Raw genomic sequence first — 24,339 nt, 5'->3', positions numbered from 1 at the left:
CTCTGTGAAGAAACTGAGGTCCAAAGAAGTTAAGTGCCTTGCCCAAGGTCATACAAGTAGCAGTGATAAAAATAGCACCAAATTAAATTCAGGATACTTGACCTTAACTCTTTTGCTTCCCTTGTATCTTGATGCTACTTCACAAAGATTACTGTCACCATCCACAGGATGGAAGATGGGGCTGGTATTACTTTTAGGGGGCTTGTCATTTGAATGGCATGAGCTAGAGCTCAGGATGGACTCACCATCTCCCTCACCATGGCCAACACTATTGCAGTTTGCCTGACGATTATCACCAGACCCTTGAGGACAGCAGTACAAGAGGTGTACCTCCCTGGGAATTCTAAAGCCAGAAGAAGGGGGTTCAGGAGAGCTTGTCCCATGGCTTTGCAGACAACTCCCCCAGCAGACCAGAGCATGGCCAGTGAGCAAACTTGGCAAGTGGAGGCCCCCATTACATCTGTCAGAGGCCCTCACACACACACAGGCTTTATTAGGAACAGGCCCTGGCGAGAGCAGGCTGGGACAATGTGGTGCAATGTTTACCTGCCTGTCTGCTTGTCCTCTCAACACCCTGGCCTCACACCAGACAAGGTACAGGCTGGGTCTCCAGGAGTGGCCAAGCCACTGCCAGCGCCTCACCTGCCTTCTCCCTGGCTCAGCCATTGCCACAGTAACAACCAGGCTGGCTAAACCTCGGGAGGAATGAGCTGCTGAAACTGGGCCCAGACTCCAACTGGGTTTTCCCAATGCTCATCTGGCTCCAACAGTGCACACACATAGCTGCAGTGCTCTGCAATCGCTTTGAAAGACTGCTGAATGAATGAATCCATCTAGCTCCAACAGGAAGGGACTTGAGGGATTCTCATTCCTCCCACCCAATCCTCTTTCTCCAACAGATGCCTGAAATGCTATGAATCCCTGTTAAAACTTAACTATCTCCTAACTGGGACAACACTAAAAAATGTTTTAATCAGTTACTTATAACTTGTAATAAATGACATTTCATCTTTATTAGTCTCCTACTATGTGCCAATCACTTTACCTACATCATCTTTACTCCCCACTATATCTAGCCTTACAAAGTGGGTTATAAAGGCAGCCACCAAGGCTCAGAAGATTAAAGATGTGTAGCCAATAAGTTGGGAGGGAGGGGCTTGAATAGAAACCACAGACTTTTTAAATCACTTTATAGTTGTAACAGCTTTAAAAATATAATTTAGACACATTGCCACCTTGAAATTACAGTACTTATTAGACCCACTGCTAATTCTGGTTATGTAATATGTTAATAAAGAACCACTTACAGTACTACATTTTAAAAAGTTTGACTTTTTTATACTCTTAACGCTGTATTTCCATATAAATGGCTTCCTCTGTAATCCTACATATTTTATTTTGTGCATTTAGGAGCCACATTCTATTCTGAGAAGGGTTTGCTTACTTTAGAAGATTACATACCCCACCCCTCCAACCTATGTTTCCTTAAATGCCCTCTTTGGCCATCCGTTTTTTGTTAAAATGTAGATTTCCACGCCACACATCCAAACTACAAAAGTAGAATCGTGCGCTTGGAACCTGTCAATCTTTGCCTCCACCTGCTCCCCTCCCCAGGGGAGCTGCCTTGCATGTTGCCCCTGAGCGGAAGTGGCTGCTGGGAGTGGGCGGGGACCCTCTTCCGGGTGAGAACAACCTGCACAGCTTCACCCTCCAGGTTTCCAATCCTCGATGAAGGAGGAAAAGATTAAAACTGCTGATTTTAAAGTTGGGGTATCTGTTTCTGCATTTTAGGGGTACCTTCGTTTTTTAGGGCCATCGTACAAATTTCCACAAAACTGAGAAGGCTTAACACAAGAGAAATTCATTCTCTCACAGTTCTGAAGACTGAAAATCCAAAATGGGGTGTCAACAGCATTGATTCCTTCTGGGGGTCCTGAGGGAGAATCTGTTCTATGCATCTGTCCCAGCTTCTGGTGGTGCCAGCAAGCCTTGGTGTTCCTTAGTGGTAGACCCATCACTTCAACCTCTGTCTCCATCTTCACGTGGAATTCTTCCCCGTGTGTCTCCATCCCTGTCGTCTCTCAATTTCCCTCTACTTATGAGGACACCAGTCATAATGGATTTAGGGCCCCCTCTAATCTAGTGTTACCCCATCTTAACTTGATTACCTCTCCAAAGACCCTTTTTCCAAATAATATCACAGTTTCTGATGAACATGAATTTTGATTGGGGGGTGGGGACACTAGTCAACTCAGACTAGGAGAGAGATTTTGTTTCTGCTTTTGTTTTTGTTTTAAACGATTATAGCTAATCTACCTCCCATCCCCAGGAGAGAACTCTGTAATCGAAAACAGTGCTTCCCAAAGTATGGGGCCTCAACTGGGAACGTGTTTGAAACCTAATTATCAGGCCTCTGGAATCCGAAACTCCGGGGTTGGCCCAGTCATCTGTGTCTTCCCAAGTCCTCCAGGAAACGCTGAGCCTGCTCACCTTTAAGAACCTCTGCTCTACAGAGAGTGTGCGATATGGTGATCTTCCCTTCAGATTGAATCACCGGTTTGGTTTTCTGGTTTTTTGTTTGTTTTGTGTATTTTAAAGAAAGACTCATCAGACACCTGCTCTGCCTGAGAGGAGATGTATTCGAAGGGTAGAAAGACTGAGAGGTGACTCAAGAGGAGGTGTCATGGGTCTTCCTGAGATTGGGAAAGGGTCAGTGCCTGGAAAGTCCCTGAGGGTGGGGACCCACAGCACGGGATGGGGGAGGGAGAGATGAATGTGGGGTGTGCCTACCCGGGGACCTGAGGCTGCCTGCCTGGGGGACCTCTGCCCAGACGCCTTGGCAAGCGAGGGATGGAGGGAGGTGACAGGCTCCCTTCCAAATGGTGCTTGCAGCCCACGAGCAAGGATTTCTCTAGAATAGAACCAAGACAGACACTTGCCCCTAAATCTTACCGAATTCCCGAATTCCCAGGGCTTCCTTCTGTTCTGGAGGGAGAGAGAAAGAACATCTCACCACCACATCACTAGGAATGGGTTTCCCGCCAGGCCTGGCAAGTGGAGAACCAAGCCAGATTGATTTGCTTTAGAAAAATAAAGAAAACGTGCCGTGACACTGCTCACACCCAAGTGTCTCGGAGCGAATCGGCACAGGTTCCAGCTGGTGAGCCCCGTGCTGGGAGTGTAGCTGCCCCATCCTCCCTCCAAAGAACAAGGGCCCCCTCCCCTGCATAGGGAAGCAGTTCTTTCCCCCACGATACCCATCCCTTCGGGCCCAGTGTGGACGAAGGCACAAGGCAGCTGGAAAGCTGCAATAATGAACATGAGTGCGCCTGAAAGATGATAAAAATCATTTCTATTTCTCCACCACCCTCGTCCCCCCACGAGCTTTCCAGATTTTATGGCCATGACTCACCTCCGCTACTGCTGTGGGGTAGCGGACACACTTACGGCACACTGAATTTAGGCAAAACATGGAAAAAAAAAAAAAAAAGAAAGAAAAAGAAAAGAAATCCCGCCCAGCTAATTGCAAGAGGAACGCTCCCTGTCACGTGCAGTTCAGCTGACTTCATGCCTGGGCGGCAGAAATGCGATAAAACTCCCAAGTTGGTCCTTAGATTTTTTAAAGTCAGATTGCTCAGCCATGATCTCACAGTCGCGGGCCCCAGCCAGTGGCCCTGAGCCAGTCTTTGAAATATGACCTAAGAGGGGGGCTGGTGACGGAATGGCCATTTCTGGCATGGCTCATCACCAGTCAGTTTTCCTGCGAGACCTCATCCTTCTCCAGCTGCCCAGGAAGGACCCCCACCCCCAGCTGCTGGCTTGAAGCAGTGGCCAGGCCACCTGACGGCCCCCCAGCAGCACCAATACTGTCTCAGAGGCAATCCACTCTTCTCCGACTCCTACCGCACTTCCCTCTGGATGGGCCACTTGGCACGTAGCCACACCTGCTCCTGTATTGTTATCCAACCCCATTCAATCAGCGCGTGTCTACTTGGAGGCACAATAGCATAGTGGCTGAGAACACAGTGTCTGGATTAAGAAATACTATAGGTTTGTATTCCACTTCTCTCCATTACTGACTGCATGAACTTGGGCAATTAAATCTGAGCCTCATTTCCTCATGTGTCATGAGGAGGAAATCTCACACCCCCCCATATGGGATGAGGCATAGGGATAAAACCTAACAGCAGTGAAGACAAAACATTGTTGATTACACCCCACCAACAACAGTGGATGTCTTCTGGGTAGAGTGGGCACCCATGTAAGAATCCTCCCAGTTTCAGAGGGACTGGCACACCCTGGTTTGGTGGTCGAGGTGATCAATGGTTTCTGGATGGTTCCAAGCTTTGGGATCTGGGAATTGTTTTGGAAGCCGCTATGGTAACTCTGCAAATGACCAATACAGTCTATATATATATAAGCCTAATATGCAAATGTCCCCGTGGGAGTTCAACCGGGAAACCGATCACTTGCTATGATGTGCACTAACCACCAGGGGGTGGTGCAGAATGAAGGAAGGCCCCAGCCAGCAGCTGGCAGCTGGGGAAGGGAGGCCCCGGCCGGCAGCTGGAAGGCTCGGATCAGCCCTGATCGCTGGCCAGGCCTAGGGACCCTACCTGTGCATGTATTTCGTGTACCAGGCCTCTAGTTCATTAATAAAAGCCTATGCTCAGGACCTTGATCAAGCCCCAAACCAATGGTCAAGACTGCCTGGAAGCTAACCAGACCGTGAGAGCCTTGGGTCTCATGTTCTTTTTGGATCCTCCTAAGGTTGGTCACACCTTTGGTGCTAAGTGAGCCAACATGTGGTCTCAGCTTAAGCCCAACTTCACAGGAGCTCTGCAGCATGAATTATACCTCAGAGTGGATGTCACTTTGAAACAGGGATCAGCTTTTTGTATCCCTTGTTGGTTACTCGTTGGATGCAGGCTACAGGGTGCAGTTGGAGGAGCTCATATTCTCCCAAGTGTGGAACCAGTCTCCTTTGGGTGACAAAAAAATCTCTAGAGAAGGGGGCAGCTGTGAGCCCTTAGCAGACATCACCCAGAGCAGTGGGAGTATGGGTGCACCCACTGAGTAACAGGGAGCAGGGTGAGCATACGAACAGCATCCACTCCAGACTCCTCGTGGCCACTTAGCTTTAGAAAAGGAAATTTCCATGGGGCAGAACCTAGATCCACTTGAATTTGCAACAAGGTTTGGGGGCAGAGAGGTAGATTGACTTCCACAGAGACCCATCCTGGAGGGGTTCAAGTACAAATGGACTTTCGGCCTGACACCATCTTAGTCTCATCCCTACCTGCAGAGCATTGAAGCATCTCATTTTGACATCACCTCTCTGAGAACGAAGCCTAAAAAAGACAAAAAAGGCTGTGTTCTCCACCCTCCATGAAACCACTGTCCGTAAGGCTTGAGTAGACATGACAGGCACCTGACAGACACCCCTCAGGAAGCCCTCCTGGATAGTTGCTATGCATGTGGAGACCTGACTTACAATGGGGGGTGGAGGGAAGCACCCAACATTATCATTTGGGGTGGTTGATTTTCAAGTGGAAAACTCTTAACCTTCCAGCTAACTACATAAATTGATTGCAAATACCCTACTCACAGAAATAAAAATAAAAAGACTATGGAAAACCATAAAGCTGCTTCAGTCACCCTAGCAGGTCACATTGGACCAAATAAGGAGAGAAAAAGAGCTACAACACCTTTGAAAAGAAAGCTGAGAAGGCAAGGAGGGCCTGGGGAAAAAGGCCAAGCTAAAGGGAGAAAGCTGGGGAAAATTGAAAGTGACAGGAGTTTCCAAAGAAAGAGGTTAAGATAACAGAAGTCAACACAAGAGTTGGCATGACAGCGAGACTGAGGTGGCAAAGCTGAGGAGCAGGAAACAGGTACCTGGGGAAGGGAAGGGGTCCTCTCCTAAAGGGAGGGAGAGCTGATAAGGATAACTATGGCTGCTCCAAGGATTAGAACTAAATCTCAAGGTGTGAAGAACAAGTGAGGGAAAATGAGGTATCAGGGGCTCTGGGTTTTGTTTAATATGTACCCAGTGGTGAGAGGCATGTCTGAAATGTGGTGGCCAGATGCTCAGGAGACTGCGAAATTCCCACCAGGAGAGGGGAAGTTCAATGTCAGCCTCAGTTAGTTCCGCTTTTCCCTAATCCGTGAGTCCGACTTAAGGCTCGGTCAGAGATGGGTTTATCCCACTCAGTTTTAGGGACAGAGGTGTTTAGGCCACCGGCCATTCATTCAATATAGAATAAAATTAAAGACCAAGTAAAGGCGGGGGTGTGGGCAGGGACCAAGTAAACAAGCAGACATCTGGGGCTCTCCCCAGCTCACCCTGATACTGGGCCCCTGGACAGCAGGACCAGATCCATAGACCACCCATGGGATCCTTCTTGGCCTGACCTGGTAGGGGCAGAACATCCAAGTGAACAGTCCCTGGGCCCAGCCCTTGAGCTGGGAGGGGAAAGAGGCTGAATCTGTACCGCTGCATAGATTGTCCTGTGCTAACCAATCTTCTCAACCTATTGTCCTCAAATTTCACCTCATTCATTCACTTTATTGATCAAACACATAGAGCCATATTTTAGGCTCTGGAGCCAGGTAAAGCTGAGTGTGCACTTTACCTCTCTATTTCTTAGCTGTGTGTCCTTGGACAACTTACACAACCTCCCTCAGTCTCTGTTTTCTCATCCATTGCAGAGAGATAATAATAAAATGATCTCAGTGGGTTGTTGTGAAGATTAGATGACATAGGTATCCTGCCCAGAGCCTACACAGAGTTAATACTTAGTAAATGGTAACTTCTGTCATTATTATTATTATTAATTCTGTTATTATTATCATTAATTTTAGAACTATTCATGTGGGGGCGGAGGGTGCTTCTGCCTCACTCATGATGATTCCTTCCATGTGGGAGAGGTTCCACGTCACTCTTGGTTTCTCTCTGTCCCCTCACTCACTGGCCCCCAGGGGAGAAAGAGTGATATTATTTTTATTCTGATAAACTTGGAGGGAGAAATCAGGAACGCTCAGCCAACCTCTTTCCTTACACTTCCTCTTGGGAGTGAGCCTGTCTGCAAAGAGCATGCTCAGTATGTCTCATGGGCCTGTCCAGAGCTGCTGTGACCGGGGATGGTGAGTCTTTGTCAGCGAGAGGCTCAGCGGCAAGAACTCCACCAGTCCACAAGTATCAACTCCATGTTCCGTTTTATCAGAAACAAAGATGGGTCTGTATTTGGATCTCCAACTGCCAAGTCTTTTGTTTTACTTCTTAATCAGTTCATAACTGGGGTGAAGAAGAGAGGTGCTATTTAAGTGGTACCCCTCAAATCCCAACAATTACAAATAATTATTTGCATACGCATAGCTGAGATGTAACCGCCTCGGTTCAGTGAAGCACTTCAAAGGGAGCATTGAATTCAAATCCACAGACATTTTTCTTCCCTTGAATCCCACCGGCTCCGGCATCCCTATCAACATTCCAGATACTTGATGACCCTTTGATTTCAAACAGAAATTTACAGTTTCATTATATAAAAGACAAAAATAGGGCTCTGTGCCCATTTACTCTTCCTAACCCATTTCCCCCCTGGAGTCAAGGTTAGCCGTTTTCATTACCACTGCTTGCTTTTTGTTTAGATCACCCTTCCCTGCTGGATTCCAGATCCTTATCCAGGGCCTGGTGCAGGAAAGGACGTCTTTTATGTGGTTTTTCTTTATGGGCTTCTAGGGCTGAGCTACCTTTGCTAAACTAAGAGTGTCTTTGGTTCCCTGGCGATCACCAGGGTTTCATTTGTATAGGCTGACTCTTGTTTGGAAATGGTGATTGCAGGAAGCAGAGAGATGCTGAGATTAGGGGGGCTGGAGCATTCCAGCTCAATAAATCAATCCCCTGTTAATTGTGCCCCTGTCAGTCAACATTGTAACAGAGACTCCAGGGCAAGGAGCTTGTTAGCAGAGCGATTCCTCGCTGCCCTTTGTGGGCTGAGCTGACTGTCCATCAGATTAAGCCACAGCAAGGAGAGGCTGTTGCAGGGGCTACCACCTCTGTTCTTGTCAAAGAAAGAAGCCAATCAATACTCTTGGCTCCACTGGAACTTCTGAGAAATTTCAACCTGGGATTTAATCTCTGTGTAAACAACCAAATTCTAACCCCACTTTGTGAAACTGACCAGCTCACCTTGCATACTTTTAATGCCTTTAAGTTAAAGATCATGAAATCTTTGGCTGCATTTTTCCAAGTAGCTTCCAAGGGTTGTTAGGTAATAAAGCTTCTATTTGGCATCTAAAGTTATCTTTTCTCATAAGAGAGGTGTTCCTGCCTCTCTTGACCTTCTGACAGTAGGTTTACACCCACAAGACGAATGAAAAGCTCAGCCATATTATTATGATGAACCAAATTACTCACAAAAGCTAAACATTCAGGCTATTGAACATTGTTTGGGTTTTTGTTTTGTTGTTTAGCTTCTCAAATCTTAACATGCCTGAGACTCCCTTGAGAGTCTTGTGAACATGTAGAGTCTGATTCTGGGGGTCTGGGGAGGACCCCAACAGTCTGCATTTCTAATAAGCTCTTAGATGCTGCAACTGCTGCTGGTCCGTGGACCAGACTTTGAATAGTATGGCTCTAGAGCAGTGGTTCTCAACCTTCTGGCCCTTTAAATACAGTTCCTCGTGTTGTGACCCAACCATAAAATTATTTTCGTTGCTACTTCATAACTGTCATGTTGCTACTGTTATGAATCGTGATGTAAATATCTGATATGCAGGATGGTCTTAGGCGACCCCTGTGAAAGGGTCGTTCAACCGCCAAAGGGGTCGCGACCCACAGGTTGAGAACCCCTGCTCTAGAGTTAACTTATACTTTCATAGGGATAATGTGCAAAAATCCTTAACATTGTCTCCTTCGTCGGAGCTTTGGAGTCTCGCAGTCCTGGATGAATGAGCCTACATTCCTCATTGGTGTCTCAGGACATAGTGCATGAGAGTACTTGGAAGAGTACCTAGCACAGAGTATGCATTGAACAAACAGCACTGTCTATGGGCCTCAGCGCTGACATGAGAGCTCGGCAACCAGCCTGCAGCCAAATCTGTCTGCCACTGTTCTTAGGAACGGTTTTATTAGAACACAGCCACGTTCATGTACTTCTGTACTGCCTATGGCCGCTTTTGCACTATAATGGGAGAGTTGGGAAGGTGCCACAGGGACCATGTGGAACACAAAGCCCAACATGTTTACCGTGGGACCCTTCACAGAAAAAGTTTACCAACCTCTGATTCTCAACAATAAAAATTTACTGAACACCTATTGTGTACCAGACAATGAAAAGTCTCTTCTGCTGAAAGATCTCAGCATCTCATAAATACTTAATTAACCCCTGTGATAGCCCATACATACACTTACCACGAGCCCCTCATCTTTAAAATGGATGTATAACAGCACCTACTCCAGAGTGTTTACAGCGTGGACAATGCCTAGAACAGATTAAGTGTCCAATAAACATTAGCCATAATTATCATTATCTGCATAGGTGTTTTCATTGAAATTTTACACCCATGCGCGTATTACCATTGCTATTGTATAAATGTAGAAACCATGAGCCCTCGGGACTCAGTCTTATTAATCTAAAGCCTCCCTAAGTAGTCAGACTGCAAATACCTTCCCTGTTTCCAGTCCTCTCCTACAGTCTGGTCCAGGACAGTCCTCAAGTTTGGTACAATATTGATAATAAAAATATCACCAATAGCTAATGCTTACAGGGGCTAGCTATAGGCACCACGTGGAGCACATGATCACAATGAATCACAAGCTGTGAGATAGGCAACTTCTGTTTTCTGCACACACAGATACAAAAAGGGAGGCTTCAAAAAGACTGTCTCACAGCTAATAAGTGATAGAGTCGGGATTCGAACCCAGTTATGTTTGACTCCAGGACCCATAGAACAAGCCTTACACTCTACTGTGAACATCAGACAATTCGTGGGCGTGCAATAAACATTTGAGGTATCCCTGTAAATGGCCCATATTACTCCAATGCTGAGTAACATCACACCCCATGAGTCAACAAAACCGTCCCAGGCCTTTGGTTTGTTGGCAACAGATGAAGCAATCACATGGTCATACTGACATCTGCTCCTAGGAAAACAAACCAGAAATGAAAGGTAGTGGATAATCAAAACTGTTCATTAGCCTTTGTGGCCCAAGGTGAGGAGCAGAGACTTTGGATTCTGATGTTGGTTGTTAACATACCTTTACCTAAAGCCTGAGTACTTGGCCTCGCCCTTGTGAACAGGCAATTACTGGTAGCTGTGCAGGCATAATGAGGAGCTTTGGAATCAAAGACAATAGGATTAAAGTCTCAGCACCAGCCATTACTGGCTATGGTTTCTCAGGACCTTGGTTCTTCTTCTGCACAATGAGGTCCATGACAGTGCCAACTTTGTAGGGTCAGTGTGGGGATTAATTTACATGAGGGATGTCACATGTGTACCAGAGAGCGTATGAACATGTAAGCCCATAAAGTGCCACTTATTATTATTTTTCATAACCCCAGTACAGCGCTAGCCCCAAGCAGGTCTCTACCAAATGTTACTTCAATTCCCCTTTAATTTCCCTGATGAAAACCTAACTGTAGACATATGCAACAAGTCCTACCCATCCTGAATCAAGCCTTCAAATATTTTTAATGAATTTTTCCTTTAAGTCCAATTTTATGGCAAGAGAAAGTAGGTTTCCTATAAGAGGTAATGGATTAAAAATACGTTGTTACATGTAACACAAATGCTTGACTCAACTCTTCTCCATTGAGTAACATTTTCATTTAGTCCTGCTTTACTTTTGTTGTTGATTGATCTTATTCAGTCAACAAACCCTTATTAAGCACTTGCTCTGTGCTTAGCACTGTTCTCGGTGTTGAGGATACAGAAGCAAAACAAATCAGAAAGCAGGCTATTCTCATGGAGTTGACATTCTTTTGGGAAAGACAGACGATAAATTCGTGGACGAGTAAGTCACGTAGCTTCTCATGTGGTTAGTGCTCTGAGGAAAATAAAGCAGGATTGTATTAAAAGCAACTGGGGTGGGCAGGGAGGTGGCTTTAGACTGTGTGGTCATGGAGACTCTGAATTATAAGGAGAAGTGAGACATGCAAAGATGGGAATGAGCATTCAGGCCAGTGGAAAGACCATGGGTGAGGAAGAACTTGATCTGTTCCAGAAACACACAGATGTGATGGGGAAGCAGAAGGTATTTTGATTGGAGAAGACCAGGGGTGAGAGGCAAGTCTCAGAGAGTGGTCTCAGAGGACCTCTGGGCTATGAGAAGGAGTGTGGATCTTCTTCTAAGTGTAATGAGAAGCCATTTGAGGATTTAAAGCAGGAGAGGCACATGATCTAATTTGACTTTTAGAGCAATCACTTCGGTTATACACAGAGAATGGGCTGGAAGGGGCCACAAGAAGCAGATGGACAAGATAGGAGGCTACTGCAGCTGCAGGGGAGAGGAGTTGGTGATGTGGCCAAGCAGGGAGGGGTGGGGGGGGGGGCGGCAATGGAACAGAGAGGATTTGGGACATATTTTACAAATCAAGCTGACCTGTCTAGTTAGACGTAATTAAACAGAGAAAGAGAGCCTTTCATTGGCAGCAGGTTCTAACGTTTGCACCTATCTGCCATTGATTGTGACTTTGATCTGGTTCATTACAAGGTCTGTTAACTCTGAATTAAGAGCATTAGAAAGCTGGTCACTTCAGGCAGAAGTAGCCTAAAATGAGAAGTTCCTTTAAAGACATTTGTAGACACCAGTATACCCAAAATATCTGGGTGCCACTGAAGACAAATGCTGGTCAAGTCTCCTGGTTGTGTCTCCATCCTGGGAAGCCCCTCATCCCTGCAGGCAAAATGATGTAGTAGAAAGTGCATTGCTGGGGGGCACCCCCGGGGACTTCACCTCAGAGCACCTCACTTCCCAACTGCAGGTCCAGTTTCTTAATCTCATTGTGTCAGGTTCATTACAGAGATCATGAATGCATTCTGTCCAATGCGTAGTCACTGCTCAGTAAACTCTCACTGCCCAACAGCATCACTATTAATAACCAGTGACTTGGTTAGCTTTCCAGAATGTTTTCAGAGCTGATACTCCCTGAGGCAGGATTCAGAGTAAGATATAAGTATCCTACACGACTGCACTCCTGCTACTTTATTTGCTGTGCTAGTCTGAATCCTCCAAGAATCAGTCATCAAGATTGGACTGAGCATGCAACAATATTAGGGGGAAATACCTTCGAGAGAAAATGGGAAGGGAACAAGGTGAGACTGGGAGTGTTGTGAGACCACAATGCAGGTCTGACCCCGAGTGAAGGAGAAAAGGAAGGAGGTGTGGGCTAAAGTGTCCTAGAGAAAGGAGCCATCTAAGAAAGTTTGGCAAAGTTGTCAAGGAGACTTCAAGTGCAAGGTGACCATCAGAGGAGTCTCATGTCCCCAGGAATGAGCCTGTCTTATAATCCCAGCAGCTCTCAATTGCTGGCTGGGAACAATTTTGGGGAGGCACCTCAAACCTCCAAAGAAGCCAGACTGGAGATACTGGGATTACTGACCAACAGTGATTCCTGTTGACACCACTGTTTGTGTCCTGGGATTCATAGGTGCTTCTAAAGCCTCTTTTCTAATCTGAATGCTAAGTGGTCTTTGTCAATTCTGTATTATCTGTGCCCATGATTATGCTCTTGTGGCCTTTTGTACCACTTTGCAGTCACTTGCCTCACCCCTGCCCTGGCAGGCCTGGAGACTTGGGAATGCTGGTAAGAAAAAGGTGCCAAAATACACCCCTCTCTTCTCCTCAATCACACACAGGCTCCTCACCACAGCATCACTGGGCATTCATACCCAAGAACTGCAGTGGTTAGTTTGTAAAGGTTCCACTCCATCATGGAGATCATCTACCACCCCTCTGGTAAGTCCCCTTCCTTCATGAAAGCTTCTGGTACATGGCACTGAGTGCTTCCTCCCCCTAATCCCTTCCACCAACCTAGGTGACTGTCGCATGGATGATCTTTTCCATACTTTGGCCTTTTCCTACCTACTTCCCCTACACTCGGGCTCCAGTCATGCATTCTTGTGGCCACATCTAAACCTTGGCTTCAGGAGGGATGGCTCCACTTCTGAAACCTTAAAATCAGAGACCTCACTTTTTTCACAAAGCCTCACATTTCAGAAGTTATCCAAAGGTGGTGCACAGACCCTTTGAATGAGAACTTCCTGAGATGTTTGTTAAATACGCACATCCCAGACCCCACCTCAAACTTACTGGTTCAGAATCCCTAAGAAAGGTTCTTAGAAATCTGGATTATTGACCAATAATGATTCCTGGTGACACCACTATTTATGTGCTGAGATTCATGGGATTAACAAGTTCCCTAGGTGATGTTTATGCACAGTTGAGTTTGAGAACCACTACCTATCAGTCCAGACCTGGCATTACTGTCACTACATACCTGACCTTCAAATCCACAGAGCCCTCCAGTCCTTGATTCCTCTGAATTTACTCTATCAGCCTCTCCTGTCTTCCCTTCCCTCCTATCCAGCATACACGCCATGTTCCACCACTTCAACCCTCTAGGCAATTTCAATTTCCTTGCCCAAATGGGCTACCTTTGTCCAGCAAAACCCCAGCCCTAGAACAATTCAACTGCATGGACATTTTTTCATTGGGGCTCATTGGTTTATTTATCCTTTCACTAAAATTTTGCTCAAAATCCAAAGTATTTCAGTCATTACATGAAGTAATAGAGTTTGTTTGTTTGTTTGTTTGATCCATGATCATTTGCCCTTGAGGAGCTCATGACTGAGTGGGTAAGAGCCATAAAATGCTAGTTCAGTGAAAGAAGTGAGCATAGGCCTCTACGAATGTGAAGAAAAGGATCCCAAACCAGTCTGGGGTGGAGCAAGATTAGGAAAACCTGCTGGAGAAGTCTCAGATGAGTCAAAGAATGGTGAAAAGGAGGTAGACAGATAAAATGGAGGGGGAGGCATTCCAGGCTGAGGGTTCAGCATACGCAGAGGCAGGGAAGTGAGAACAGCATAGCAGGTGTGGGATGTGAAAAGCAAGTCAGTGTTGCTGAAGTGTGAAGTTCATGGCATGGAGGGGTGATAATATTTTCCAAACAAAAACTCAGGATATATGGCCCCAAGGAAGCAGAATGTTCCAAATCAGGAATGTCTCAGAAAATACCAGAGATGATGTAACCAATATACTGGGTAGTTAGGGCTCAATCTACCGCCTCTTATACATACTCCTGCCTCTACACACCCCTCAAATCCTTACTCAAAATCACCAGACCATAAAACTCACCACGCATGATTCTTGGAGACCCTTTTCACATCAACCCTAGTAATATTTATAATAGTGAAAAGTAAAAAATAACCTAACCATCCATCAATAGGAGACTGGTCAAATCAACTGTGGGGCATTCAAATACCCTATGCCACGATCTTATACTTTATTTAATAATAATAATATGAGTAAATCTTCACAGCATAAAATTATTTTAAATAAAGCAAGTATTTTTAATTTCTTCACAGTGGCTCCTTTTTTAAAAAAATAAGTCTATATACAGGGTGGGGCAAAAGTAGGTTTATAGTTGTTGTTAGGGCCTTGACTGGGGCTTGAGGACTTGCTTCCAAGACAGTTCACTCACATGGCCATCGGCAAGAGGCCTCAGGCTTTTCACTAATTGCATGTCTTCATTGGGTTGCTTGAGTGTGTCATCATGACATGGCAGCTAGCTTATCCCGGGGAGAGCAAACCAGGAGAGAAAGCAGGAACATCACAGACATGCAGCATCTGTCTTAATCCTCATTTATTTGTAAGGAAACACAGAGGAGCCAGGAAATGTGTCCAGGGTCACACAGTTAGTTAGTGTCAGAGGCAAGATTTGAACCAGGCAGCCTGGCACCAGAGCTCTTGCTCTTAAGCATTATGCTGTGCTACCTCTCTAGGCAAACCCGTGCAGATTTGCTGAATAAAAGCAATATGCTTCCCTAAATTAGCTCATTTTTGGTTCATTTATACTATACGTCAAGCACTGTGCTAGGCTCTTCAGGAGACACTTCAGGAATGCACATCACCCCCCAAAAAAAGCCCCAGATTCTAGGGCATCCTAGATCCTTTGCCCTTTGTTTCATGATCCAGTGCCTTGAGAAGGGCTGGGTTTCTCTGGGGAGGTCACCTGAACTCAGCTACCTTAGGCCTGTTGGGCCAGCAAGCCCAGCATCACCACTGCTGACTAAGGCAGTCTGCTCACCCCTCAGCACCTCCACCATGGGAGATGAGGCGGCGACCTGGGTGTGCAGAGCAAGGCTGACAGCTGCAGTTTGGGTCCGATGATTTCACTGGAGAACTGTTTTACAGCTGCCTTCCCCAGGCGGCAAGCAATCTTGGAGTGAAATCACCAGTGAGGCGCCAGGCACAATGGCACCCTTGTAGGATGAAGCTTGTGATCTCATGGGTCTAGAAACACTAAGCCATAATCCCTGCCCCAGTCCAGCCCCACCCAGGTGCAGCCTGGTACAGCCTGTGATGTTCATGAACTGGTATTACTCTTCTCCTCCAAACCAAACCTCACAATAAATGAGGAGAAACCAGCAATATTCCCTGTACAAGAATTTGTCAGCTCTCTCCTTGGGTTAAATATCATAAAAGGAGAAAGTGAATATCCTTCCACTGAATTACTATTTATCTTAATCTGAATATTGAGGTTATTCTTATTCCAATACACCATTCATACTAAAAGACAATTTCTTTATTCTTTTATCAAAATTTTCCTCAACTTGATGGACCTGGAGAGTATTATGCTAAGTGAAATAAACCAGTCAGAGAAAGGTAAGTATCACATAATCTCACTCATATGTGGAATCTAATGAACAAAATAAACAGATGAACAAAATAGACCCAGAGACATAGAAGCATGGAACAGACTGACAAATTTTAGAGGAAAGATGGGGGTAGGGGTGAGAATGGAGAAATTAACCAGGGAGTTTATATGCATATATGCATAACCCATGGACACAGACAATAGTGTGGTGAAGGCCTGGGAGGGGCAGGTGCAGGGTGGAGGGTGTGTCAATGGGAAAAAAACAAAGGGGACATCTGTAATACTTTCAACAATAAAGATAAATTTAAAAAATGTTTCCTCAAGTTATAAAGAGAGGATTTACTAGTAGGATTTAAGCACACACAATACAGTAAGATGACATGAATTACATCAGCATGAAAGAAGAGAAATCAAGATTGGGACATTAAACAGAGCCAGGAATGAGACAAATACAGAAAATGTATTCTGTGGAGTCCTTTACACTCAGCATAGATGGTTATACTTTGCTTCTGAGATTCCTAGCAACTAAAGTGAAGAAGGAAATTCAGTATTTAGCAACATTTATTGCTAGTATATTTTACTTCAATTTTTTTTAATTATAGTGTTCATGAGATTAAAACCAGCCATTTGCTCCAGAAAAGCACAGCTGCCAGAAAAAAAATCTATTACAAGATTTATCATAAAGGGGATGTTAAATAAAGTGGTAAATAATATCCTCATCAAAAAAATCTCTTGGTGCAGACCAACAGTATCACTCTAAAGAACAGGTGTTGGCAAACTATTACAATTCATGAGCCCAACCTGGTCCTCAGCCTATTTTTATAAATAAAGTTTTATTGAATCATAGCTATGCTCACTGTTTACATGTCATCTATGGTTACTTCTGTATTACAAAGGCAGAGTTTAATCCCTGTGATAGATCCTATGAAGATAATATAACCTGAGGTGACTCCTGCTGTGAGTCATACCCTTGTACCGTCTCCTCCACTTGAGTGTGGGTAGAATCTATGATTTGCTTCTGACCAATAGATTACAGCAAAGTGATGGTCTGCTACTTCCTTGATTGAATTATATCACATGGCAAAAGTGATGCAATATCACTCCCTTGATTGTATCACTTTATGTAAGACTGTCTTATCTGATTGGAGAGAGAGAGAGAGAGAGAGAGAGAGACTCTCTTTCTGGCCTTGAAGAAGCAAACTGCTATTATGTGAACTGCCTATAGAGAGGGCCTCAGTCCTACAACCACAAGGAAATGAATTCTGCCAACCACCATGTGAACTTGGGTGTGGCTTCTTCTCAAGTCCAGACTCCAGGTGAGAATGCAGCCCAGCCACCCACTAGACCGGTGATGGCCGACCTATGACATGCGTGTCAGAGGTGACACGCAAACTCATTTTTTTGGTTGACTTTTCTTTGTTAAATGGCATTTAAATATATAAAATAAATATCAAAAATATAAGTGTTTGTTTTACTATGGTTGCAAATATCAAAAAAAATTCTATATGTGACACGGCACCAGAGTTAAGTTAGGGTTTTTCAAAATGCTGACATGCCGAGCTCAAAAGGTTCGCCATCACTGCACTAGACTGTAATTGTGAGACCCTGAGCAGAAGACCCCGCCAAGCGATGCCCAGACCCTCGTCACTGAATCTGTGAGATAATAAATGTGTGTCATTTAAAGCTGCTAAGTTTGTGATAAATTGTTACTCAGCATAGAAAACCAATATACCATGTAACTTACACAGCCTGAAATATGTACTATCTGGACTTTTATAGAAAAACTTTGCTAATCCTAGCTCTGAAACACAATTCAGGGGAAAAAATGATTCTGCAAGGATTGTATAGGGTTTTCAAAATACACATGGGTAGAAGTAATAAAAATGTTTAAAGGCCCTACTCTGAGCTGGCATTGGCAGAGCCACTGATATTGGAACAAGGGAGTGTATGACGCAGCGGAGCAGGGCCCACAAATTAGCTGAACCAAATACAGTAGTTCCCCCCTTATCTGTGGTCTCACTTTCCAAAGCTTCAATAACCCATGGTCAGCTGTGGTTCAGAAGTATCAAATGGAAAATTCCAGAAATGAACGATGACACAAGGACTCACACAGACTCACTGGACCTCACTGACACTATGGCTCCTATTCTACCATGCAAGTTCTCACTACCCTTAACTGGACTGTCAGCCTGAAAAACAGCTTTTCTATTCCTTATTTTAGTTTTTGTTACCAAAAAAGTAAAAGAAACAATAAAATAAAACTTTTTAAAAAAGAAAATAAAGAACAAAAATTTAAAAAAGAAAAAGAGAGACGTCTCCATTCAATCCACACACACCTGGTCGCGTGCTGCTACGCTCAGGATCTTTTATCAATATAGAAAGGGGATGGAGCTTGTTTTCAAGTAAAATCACTGATCCACCTTTTTTCCTTCCTCGACACACACACCCTTCTTCCCTGCCCTGGGCAAGGGCTGACTGAGCCTGGCTCTGCTTGTTCTTGGAGAGGGAAGGGACCCACCATCCACGGGGCGCACACCCATTTGCCAGAGCAAGGAAAGAACCTGGGGAGCCGTGGGGCGCCCACGGCGGGGAAGCGCGTGCTCCGAGAACCCGACGGCCGTCCTTGGTGCCCATCTCTCCGCACACAGTGGCCCACCACACACGATAAGAAATACTGCTTATTTGATATACTTTTCCCACCCCGGCTCCCTCCCATTCCCTCCCCATCCCTCCTCTGGGAATTGGGGTTGGTGAAATCTTGATTTCCTCTTTTTGGTTTTAAGTAGTGAAAGTTTAGAAACAGGAAAAGCCCACACACTCTTTGGACTTGTCTTCTCTACCTAAACAAATGGCTCGGTAAATAAGGATCTGAAACCTGCTCTCCTCCCTCCGCCCGTCCCTGCTTTAAAACAAATGTTTTAAATTGTGCACTATTCTGAGTACCATGATGGAACCTCGAACTATCCAGCTCCTTTCCGCCCAGGATGTAAAACACCTCTTTGTCCAGCGTATCCACATTTCATGTACTGCCTACCTGTTCTCACTCAGTAGCTGGCTCAGCTCTGGTACTGCAATGCTTGTGCTCAAGTCACCCTCATGGTATTTTACTTAGTGGCCCCAAGTGCAAGAGTAGTGATGCTGGCGATTTGAATATGCCAGCGAGAAGCCCCAAAGTGCTTCCTTTAAATGAAAAGGTGAGTTCAGCACAATAAAATAATTTGAGAGAAAAGAAACAGAGAGAGACCACATTCACGTAACGTTTATTACAGTGTATTGTTATAAGCGTCATCGTGGGGCTTTTGGCAGAGATTCTGGAGGTGAGGTATTTTAAGAATATTTGATTAATACACAGAAAGCATTTGAAGCAACACCTGGTACACGGTGAGTGCTCAGTAATGTTGGCTATTTTTAGAATCACTAACTGGAGAGTAAAAAAAGACACCCTTTATTGGGGGACAAGTTGTCATCGTGGGGCTTTTGGCAGAGTTTTGGAGGTGAGGTATTTGAAGAAGCTTGAAGCATTACAGGAAGGTGGAGGAAGGTGAGACTGCTCTTCCAGGAAGAGAGCCATCCTTCCAGGCAGGGACGAGGGGAACTGGCAGCATTTTTAAAACAAGAATAAGGGCCAAGGCTTAAGGGATTAGTTTCTGGTCCCAACAGCACATTGAAATCCCCTGGGGATAGATTTTGTTGAGTGCTGAAGGCCAGACCCCGTGCATGATTTATTGAATCAAAATCTCTACAGCTGGGCCCACGTGTGGATATTCTTAAATTTTCCCCCATGTGATCATAATGTGCAGATTAAGGAGGACAATTATTGCAAAGTGCTCAGGTCTGCGGCCTGGGCCTCATCTCATCTCTGTGTACACAAAGACAATCCACACTAAGGCTGAAACCCAGGTCCTTAGCCAAAATCCAATAGTATCGTGAGGATTGGCACAGAGTTGAAAGACACCCTAACCAACTGTCTGTCTCCTCCATCAACAGAACTGCGTGCTAAAATGAAGAGACAATGAAAACATGCCCTAGATGCACTACAATGACTAGAGGGCATAAGAAATTAAAATGCATTAGAAATACACACCAGAATGAATTTAAATCTTCAAAATACATGGTCTCTGCCTCTTTCTCCACACCTTCCCTTCCGTGCTCCAAACAAACAGTACATACTGTTCTAAGCCAACAGTACATACCTGCTGTGGTCCTGCCAGCCTCCTGACTTCTAGCCACTATCTCCACCGGTGGCAAAGCCTGCACAACCCAACACGGGCATTGCCAACCATTAAGATGGACTTCTCTTTCCATGCAAGGCCTTCTAACCCTTAAGCAGACGGATCAGGTGGAGGGACGGGTAAGGAATGGGTAAGGAACCAGCTCCAAGTTCAAGACAGGCTAGTGCTCTGCCCAACTCCCCCTGGAGCTTTCTTTACCCTTCCATTTCATTCAGGCCCAACATTTCCCATCAGAAGAGGACTTCCCACCTTGCAGGAAAAATATCAGCACCCCAGAGCTCCAAGATCCATGGCAGGTTCTCTCTGGGTTTGGATCTGCCCCACTCATCTCAACTCCCACTAAGTCCTTACTCCCTCTTGGGGGCTTTTCCAGGTCTCTTTCAGAAACTCCTTTAAGTATTTCGAGGACAGAACAAATTAAAGCAGGGAGATGGTTAGAAAGGCGTTGGAAAGGTCGGAAGAGCACAGGGTCAGGAAGCTGCTGCTCACTCTGGACTAGTCACAGCCCCTCCAACGCCGCTGAAACCGCCAGCAATGCCAGTGGGGTGACAGGGCCTGCAGTCAGTGACCTCGGTGGCCCACTGCTGCTGGCAGAGGCACTGGCAGAGCAAAGTGCTTCTGTCACTTCCTCACTTTCTATCAGCCAAAGCAAGTCACGAGGTCAGCCCAGATCCAAGGCTGGGCAAATAGGCATCGCCTCATGATGGAAGGAGCTACAAAGTCATTGCTATGATCTTAATGTTTGTGTCCCCCACCCCAAAATTCTCATGTTGAAACCTAACCCCCAAGGTGATAGCATTCGGAGATGGGGCCTTTGGGAGGTGCTTGAGTCAGGGGCATGGAGGCCTCAGAAATGTGTTTAATGCTCTTATAGAAGACACCGCCCACCCCAGAGCTCCCTGGACCCTTCCACGTATGAGCCAAGAAGAGTGGCCTCACCAAACACCGAATCGACCTGCACCATGACCTTGGCCTCCAGAACTGTGGGAATAGATGTGTGGTGTTCATAAGCCACTCGGTTTGTGGTGTTTTGGTTATAGAAGTCTGAACAGACAAAGAAGGGTATTTCACAAAGGGCACAGGCATGGAGAAGTCGTTAATTAGGACCACAGAAGCAACTGATCAGTCCTGGCCAACTGGAGCGCCTCCTAGCGCCTCCCTCAGGGCCTGGCACTCGGTGGGAGCCCACTTCTGCAAGGTCGTGGGCTCACAAGGGCAGAGACTATGTCGATGTTGCTCCCTGCTCTCTCTCAAACACCTGGCCTAGCAGGGGCTGGAGGTTTGACCGTGTTGATCCATTAAAGCAAACAGCAACGGGAAAGGAAGCGTGCTCTGGTCTCTGGTGCACAATTCCATGAAAGCAGCACCTGCCCAGTCTCTCTCCTTGGACTCAGGCTGCACCAGGACCACGTGCAGAAGGGTGGTTAGCAGATGCTTCTACAGGACGATGATTTGAAAAATTCCTCAAACTTAACAGCACTGTGGATTCCGGCATCTGAAAGACTCTCCCTGGCCGCCAGGAGAAGAAAGTCTCTCACCACCATGGCCCCCCTTTTGTTGCTGGAGTGGTAATGTTTGGGAGAGCCGAGCAGACGGAGCACTTCACCTTTCTTTCCATGACATAGAGCGTCTAAGAATGTGTGGTTGCCCCAGCCGGCGGGCCGGCCGTGAGCTGAGCGTGGGCCCGGTTGTCAGCCCCCCAGCACATGCTCTGCGGCTGCAGCACCGGCTTGCTGGTGAAGCAGCAGGGGGGCTCCCCCGTGCACGAAGAGAAGAGGCTCCAAGCTTCCCACAGCTGAGGATGTGAGTTAGCTAAGATGTCTCAAAAGGTAATAGCATCTTGTCACCAGCTCCCAATACACATACATGCACACACACACATGCACACAACCAGAAACCAGCAAGTCTGCAGTGCCCAGAACGCTTGCTTTCATGCCCTCTTTCCTGATCCTAGACCATATTTCATCAGTCAGGTGACACTACTGACACATTAAGACAGGCCCAGCTGGACTCCACATTGAGTGCTGAGCTCCTGCACTGTGGTTTCTGGTTTTGGTCTCCCCCACCCCATCCACACCCAGCTCTGGTTCACCCCCTGCAGCTTCTCCCAGTTTCTCCTCTGGACCCAGGTCTCAGCTTCTGACACTCCAACCAGAACCTCATCCCTGAGGCTCAGTTATGTGCTCAGCACCAGCCACGGCATCCTTAATTCACACTCCCTCAGTGCCTCCCAACGGGAAGAAAGAAAGACCTATCCGCATAGTCAAACATGCAGGGCCCACTAATATCCCCTTCTGAGGGAGCATTTGCCCTATAAATAACAGATCCAGGCCCACCAGGGAAAACAGGACCCACCAGGTCACTGGGGTCCCTTATGGACACCTGTATCTACAAGGGACACTGGGATCCACCATGGGACACCATGATCATCCAGGGATACCTGGATTCACCAGAGACAGAGGGACCCACAGGGACACTAGGATCCACGGGGGATATTTGGTCCCTCCAAGACACAAGGGTCCTCGAAGGACACTTGGATCCTCCAGAAACACTGGGTTCTTCCAGGGCCACCAGGTCTCAAAGTCCACCACAGACACCTGGATCCCCCACGGACACTTGGATCCTCCAGGGACATAGTGATGCACCAGGGGCACTGGGTTTCTCCAAGGAAAACTGAGTCTACAAAGGACATCAGTGTCCTCTAAGAAGAGTGGGTTCCACCAAAAACATCTAGATTCAGGGGGAAAGCCGAGTGCTTTGGGGACACTGACATCCCCTCTGGGTCTCTGGGGGCTGCAGGAAGGAATGGTCTGTGCTGGGACCCCAAGTCACCTTAGAAAGATGGAAATGTCTTATGTCTCAACTATGGCAGTGATTACATAACTGCATACATTTGTCAAAACTCATTGCTCTGTAGGTCCAAAAAGGGTACATTTTACTATGCATAAAAGTATACCTCAATAAATCTGGCCTTAAATTCTTTAAAAATATTTATAAAGAAGTCTCTAGTGTGAGCTTTCTGACTCTCTTACCCACTCCAACCAATTCTCAAGCTTGGTGGGGAAGAGCATTTTAGGATAATAATGAATCGAGTGGTGCTTTAGAGGCAACAACCTGCTTTAACAAGAGATCTTTGGATCTTTATCTTGTGGCTGATCTTGGTAATACCTGAGATCATTATGAGGACGTGGTAAGGGAGGCAGGAGGGTGCTGAAAATGTTACTCCCTGGCTGAGATGCTCATAATAAAGGCAGATCCCAGGAGAAGAGGGTATAACATGGAAGAGTGAAGGTTGGATCCCTGGAAAAGAGGGTATAACAGGGAGGAGAGAGGGAAACTAAAGGAGAGAAGGCTCCAGACGCCCAGGAAAGGGAGCCTCAGTATTGCCTAAAAGCCATCTGAGAAGAAGAAATGTCCGCAGCTTCCTCTGGCCTCTGAATGTGTCCCCAAGCACTTAGGATCCCTGTGCCCCGGTGCAAGCGAGGCCTTGGTAGCCAGGGTTGGGTGTGTGATTGCAGGGCTGCTGCTTAACCAAAGAAGAGAGAAGTCATGGTGGAGCTTGTCACTGTCACACCAAAGCAGAAGATGGACTTGATCACAGAGATCTTTCTATCTCTACCCAAATGCTAATTCTAAGTCAGCCAAATCCAGCTGCTAGCTAGCTCTGGACCAGGCATAACAAACAACCCCTTGCAGCTAGGTCTGTCGCCTTCCAACCCTGCTGATTGGAACAGGGTCTGGAGAAAACCTTCAGTCTCAGGAGACAAATTGACGGAGATTTTTGTACTTATAAACTCCTCCCTGGATCCCATTCCCTCCAGAAAGTGAGAATGGATTGAAATGCACAGGGCCAAGGAGGAGAATGGAAAGGGAGGGGGTGGGTGGAGCAGCTTGGACAGCTGGACAGGACCCAGCTCTGAAGACCGTAGGGCTGAGGTCAGCACTTCTCGGTGTGGTGCCAGAAAAGAGACCTGCCCCTCTGCATAACACCCCTGCCCCATAAATTCTTTACAGCCCTTTTGTACCCATCTACCTCTGTGAATCTTTGCAGTCCATAAACACTTAGTGAAAAGGAAACAAAGGTGAAGTCCAGAACGCTGGCCGATTCTTCATAGAGAGAGACACAGGCTCCCCCAACACTACATTAATTCTTGCATTTTTTAAATTGGGAAACTATGCATTTGACAAAACATAGTATGAAAAAACATGTTTTGCCAAGTACATAATTG

Source organism: Myotis myotis, unplaced genomic scaffold, assembly GCF_014108235.1.
Source record: "Myotis myotis isolate mMyoMyo1 unplaced genomic scaffold, mMyoMyo1.p scaffold_m19_p_3, whole genome shotgun sequence".
In the NCBI taxonomy this organism is placed as follows: domain Eukaryota; kingdom Metazoa; phylum Chordata; class Mammalia; order Chiroptera; family Vespertilionidae; genus Myotis; species Myotis myotis.
This window is presented reverse-complemented; position numbering follows the sequence as displayed.